Source organism: Mustelus asterias, chromosome 16 (assembly GCF_964213995.1).
Source record: "Mustelus asterias chromosome 16, sMusAst1.hap1.1, whole genome shotgun sequence".
Classification (NCBI taxonomy): Eukaryota; Metazoa; Chordata; class Chondrichthyes; order Carcharhiniformes; family Triakidae; genus Mustelus; species Mustelus asterias.
In genome coordinates this window covers 43,593,217-43,599,230 of record NC_135816.1, presented here as the reverse complement: position 1 = coordinate 43,599,230, position 6,014 = coordinate 43,593,217, and positions in this window count along the sequence as shown.

Sequence of the window (6,014 nt, the reverse complement as noted above, 5' to 3'; positions counted from 1 at the left end):
AAATGGTTTAAATACAGTGGATGTCCAAAGAGACTCGGGGGTTCAAGTGCATAGATCTTTAAAATGCCATGAGCAGGTGCAGAAAATAAACAAGGATAATGGGCAAAGAACAAAGAACAAAGAAGAAAGAACAGTACAGCACAGGAAACAGGCCCTTCGGCCCTCCAAGCCTGTGCCGCTCCTTGGTCCAACTAGACCAATCGTTTGTATCCCTCCATTCCCAGGCTGCTCATGTGACTATCCAGGTAAGTCTTAAATGATGTCAGCATGCCTGCCTCCACCACCCTACTTGGCAGCGCATTCCAGCCCCCCACAACCCTCTGTGTAAAAAACATCCCTCTAATATCTGAGTTATACTTCGCCCCTCTCACCTTGAGCCCGTGACCCCTCGTGAACGTCACTTCTGATCTGGGAAAAAGCTTCCCACCGTTCACCCTATCTATCCCCTTCATAATGTTGTACACCTCTATTAGATCTCCCCTCATTCTCCGTCTTTCCAGGGAGAACAAGCCCAGTTTACCCAAACTCTCTTCATAGCTAAGACCCTCCATATCAGGCAACATCCTGGTAAATCTTCTCTGCACTCTCTCTAACGCCTCCACGTCCTTCTGGTAGTGCGGCGACCAGAACTGGACGCAGTACTCCAAATGTGGCCTAACCAGCGTTCTAGATAGTTGCATCATCAGACTCCAGCTTTTATACTCTATACTCCGTCCTATAAAGTCAAGCATACCATATGCCTTCTTCACCACCTTCTCCACCTGTGTTGCCACCTTCAAGGATTTGTGGACTTGCACACCTAGGTCCCTCTGTGTTTCTATACTCCTGATGACTCTGCCATTTATTGTATAACTCCTCCCTACATTATTTCTTCCAAAATGCATCACTTCGCATTTATCCGGATTAAACTCCATCTCCCACCTCTCCGCCCAATTTTCCAGCCTATCTATATCCTGCTGTATTGCCCGACAATGCTCTTCACTATCCGCAAGTCCAGCCATCTTCGTGTCATCCGCAAACTTGTTACACCAGTTACACCTTCTTCCAAATCATTTATATATATCACAAATAGCAGAGGTCCCAGTACAGAGCCCTGCGGAACACCACTGGTCACAGACCTCCAGCCGGAAAAAGACCCTCTGTCTCCTATGGCCAAGCCACTTCTCCTTGTATCCCATGAGCCTTAACCTTCTTAACCAACCTGCCATGAGGGACTTTGTCAAATGACTTACTGAAATCCATATAGATGACATCCACGGCCCTTCCTTCATCAACCGTTTTTGTCACTTCCTCAAAAAACTCCACCAAATTTGTAAGGCACGACCTCCCTCTTACAAAACCATACTGTCTGTCACTAATGAGATTGTTCCTTTCTAAATGCACATACATCCTGTCTCTAAGAATCCTCTCCAACAACTTCCCTACCCCGGACGTCAAGCTCACCGGCCTATAATTTCCTGGGTTATCCCTGCTACCCTTGTTAAACAACGGGACCACATTCGCTATCCTCCAATCCTCATTTCCCTACCGTGCAGGAGGCCATTCAGCCCATCGAGTCTGCACTGGATCACTGGCACGGTGAGGCAGCAGTGCTAACCATTGTGCCACTGTGCTTAACCAACCTAAGAACATAAGGGCACAAATGTTATGCTGCAGTTGTACAAAACCATGGTTAGACCCCACTTGGAGTGCTGTGAGCTGATCTGGGCACCATACCTCAAGAAGGATATATTGGCCTTGAACGGAGTGCCGTGTAGATTTACAAGAATGATATCTGGCCTTCAGGGGTTTAATAATGAGGAGAGATTTTACAAATTAACCTGTTTTCTCCAGAAATTTGAAGGTTAAGGGGTGATCTGATCGAGGTCTTCAAGATAGTAGCAGGAAAAAGATAGGGTAGATAAAGATCAACTATTTCCACCAGTTGGAGAGTCTAGAACTAGGGGGCATAGTCTACAAGTTAGGGCCAGGCCATTTAGGAGAGATATTAGGAAGCACTTTTACACACAAAGGGCAGTAAAGGTTTGGAACTCTATTCAACAAATGGCAACTGATGCTAGATCAGTTGCTATCTTTAAATCTGAGATAGATATATTTTTGTTAAGCAAAGATATGAAGGGATATGGACTAAAGGAAGGTATATGCGGTGGAATTTTATGAGATTGATTCTAAGTGTCCAGCTAGTGTGAAAATGGGAGAGTTCCTGATCCATTTTTTGGGTGAGTTTTCATGCCCAATCTTATGTACGTAGTCATCGAAAATATGGGCTAGATTGTTTCCAGCTGTTGCAGGCAGTGAACTGAGTTTAATTCACCATGTGGAGATGCCGGCGTTGGACTGGGGTAAGCACAGTAAGAAGTCTCACAACACCAGGTTAAAGTCCAACAAGTTTATTTGGTAGCAAATACCATAAGCTTTCGGAGCGCTGCTCCTTCGTCAGATGGAGTGGTCTCTGTTCTCCAACAGTGCCAGCCGGCTGTAGAGATTTGCATTCTAATTAGTATTCTGTAACTTGATTTCTGTGTCTGTGCACTGTTGGAGAACAGAGACCACTCCATCTGACGAAGGAGCAGCAAGCTCCGAAAGCTTATGGTATTTGCTACCAAATAAACCTGTTGGACTTTAACCTGGTGTTGTGAGACTTCTTACTTTAATTCACCAGCCAGCCTGCAGAGGGAGCTATTGTACATGCGCAGACCTCTGTGTCTGCACATGCACAATAGAACTGTAGAGGGAGCTATTGCTCATGTGCAGGCCTCTGATGCTGCATATGCGCAATAGCAGCAGCAGGGGTCTGACAGACAGAGAGGAGATGTCAGGCCCCTGCTGCTGTGAGCAGCCTCACAAACTCTTCCCTCCTCACTGCAATCACAGGGGCCCATGGCCGATCACAAGCCCGAGATGCAACAACCACTGCTCCCCTCACCACCCAGACCGATCGCGGCCCCCTCCCCCCACTGATCACAGGCAGAGTGGCAGTGGGCCCCACCTCCAGGCCCCTCCTCCCTCCCCCACCGATCACATCTACAGAGTGGCAGCAGGCCCACATTCCCTCCTCCTCCGATCGCATGGTGGCGGGATCCCCTCCCTCCCCCACCAATCGCATCTGCAGAGTAGCAGCGGGTCCTCCTCCCCCCCACCGAGCCACCCATTCAGGCTCTGCCCCCTTCAAGCCCCATCCCCATAAGCCCTGCTATCCATTAGCCCTGCCCCATCGGCTCCATCCCAAAAGGCCCTGTCCCATAGGCCCCAACCCCAGCACTGCCCATTGGCTGGTGACAAGGTGCCCAGTGGGCATTGGCTGGTTGCCAGGCTGGCAGTGCCAAAGTGCCTGGGTGGCACTGCCAGGCTGTCACTGCCCAAGGGGCACCCCCGCCTTGCCCTCGGCTGTCCCGGGTGGCCTCAATGGCCTCTGGTTCGACCGGCGAGGCCAACATGACTGTTCCCCATCCATGGGGAGCAGGTGTTTTCCTCGCCAGAGAGAACCTCTCCCCGAGAGGCCATAAAGGCACGTGAGCCAGGATGATTCAGCACCGGGCTCACTAAACAGATATAAATTAAGATTTAAATTAATTTGAATAAATTTTTCAGCCTCTCACCCATTTCTGGTGAGAGGCTGACCTCACCGGAAATGCTGCTCTCATTAAACCGTGAGAACCACGAAATCGGGTGAGGTCCTGGTTTCTCGGCTCTCATGCGATTTTACTGGCTCGCTCCGTCCATCAATGGGCAGGGTGAGCCAGTAAAATTCCGTCCAAGGAGTTAGGCCACAGATCAGCCAAGATCTTATCAAATGTTGGAGCAGGTTCAATGGGCTGAATGGCCTACAACTGTTCCTATGTTCCTATGTAGTGGGAGCAAAAGGGTAGGAAAATTGCAGGATGGCAGGTCTTGGAAAGTAGGAGAAGTGTTGTAAGATATGGAAACACTGGAAGGGGAAAGTACTGTATATTGGAAGGCGATGCCAAGTTATGTTAGAAGTGGATGATAGGGTAGAAATGTGGTGAGCAATGGGATGTTGGAAGAAAGCGAAAGAGTGCCAGGATGAAGAAACACTGGGAGAGGAAAGTTAACATTGGTAAAAGAGTGGACATGAAATATGGCAGCTAAAAATGTAGTGGCAAAATATTGCTGGCAGATGAGTGCCGAGAGATAGAAATACCATGGAGCTGACAAAATCTTCCCAAGGGCAAAGCAGGAGGTCCTTGTTGTTTATTGGCATGGAGGTGGGAAAAGTGAGACACAACCAGATGATCTGAAAAAAGGAGCTCAGGGTAGGTTAAGGGAAGCACTTTAGAGCTTATTCCTGTTCTAAGGTACCGAGGTCAGTTGCCAGATCTAAGAATTTATGTTAAATAATGGAGGTTTCCATATTGAACCCATCCCTCCTCTCGCTGTGACCTCAATTCATCCAAGTTAATTTCAAGCTTGGAGCCATGAGCTCATCCCACAAGGTCAAAATCCACGTCTATCCAAACAATGATACTTTATAACTGGGAGAACTTGAAGTGGCTTGTCAGAAATAGCAAGGAATGCAGTTTCTGATACTGCAGTGACAGGGGAAGGATTTCAGGACTGTGGTTTGGTTGGATAAAGGGATTTCAGCTCAGGAAGGGAACAAATGATTTTCAATTAATGAAACAGTAATGAGAACGTGGCAATGCTGGGACACAGGCTAATTTTATTATCCCTCAAGATAGCAAATAGTGTCTTAGTATTTGCTATCTTACCTACATTGAACATGCAATTCAACATTGCAATGGTAAGTTAAGAGCAGCACCACGGTGGCACAGTGGTTAGCACTGCTGCCTCATAGTGCCGGGGACATGGGTTTGATTCCCAGCTTGGGTCACTGTCGGTGCGGAGTCTACATGTTCTCCCCGTGTCTGCATGGGTTTCCTCCGGGTGTTCTGGTTCCCTCTCACAGTCCGAAAGACGTGCTGGTTGGGTACTTTGACTCGAACAGGTGCCCGAGTGTGGCGACTAGGGGAATTTCACAGTAACTTCATTGCAATGTTAATGTAAACCTTACATGTGACTGATAAATAAACATTTACGTTATGTACCTTGGAGGTCAAACTTGGAGGACTCAAACATCCTGAGGCAATGAGTATATTTAATCGGGGCATAAAACATGTCAGACAGATGTAATGGAAAGTACACAAATGGGAATTAATTAAGCATTGCTTGATATAAAGTGCATAATGTCTTTGATATATAATAAACACATTCTCAAAATATGTAGGGCCCTTTTTGTTAACTTCCTACACAAATTTGTTCTTATTTTAGTGTCTCAATTGTGGGTCTTAATTGTTGGGAAGATATGGAATGGAAGAAGACACAAAATATCTGCAGACCTTGGAATACCTGGATGCCAATGGCCAAGAACAAGTGCCTCAGCCTCCTGTGACTCAGCAAGGAAAGCTTTACCATTTACTGCAGAGACACTTGCAGGTAACATGAAGCATAAGAAAGACTTTGATTCTGATGCCCCTGGTATATGCCCCAGCTGGCAGTATCAGAGTGCTTACCATATGTTATGCCTGCACAATATCACAACACGGCTGACTTTCTCAGAGTGGAGGGGTCAGCAATTGACTCTCTTTAAGCCCATGAAACTATGAGAAGTGATGGTCACTTCAATCTGGCATCTATAAAAGAACCAGCGGACATATACTAAATGCATGTCATGGCACCTCTGTAGAATGATGATGATGGAATGATGAATTATAACTTGATCTGGTACAGAAAGGCCGAGGGGAAGAATCCAGGGATATACAATTGAAAAGTTTAATTTAATTAAATGAGGGTACAGATGAAGAAAATAATTTGAGTATTTATTCAATCATTTCAGAAGAAAACAAGTGGTGAAGCTGTAAAGGCAAAACATTGAATGTGGAGAAAAATATATTCCAAAAATCAACCAATTCAGGTTAAACAATATAACCTGAAATGAATTCACAAACAAATCACATGTGAGATAAAGTCAAAATTAAAAAGCCGAACAATTTTTC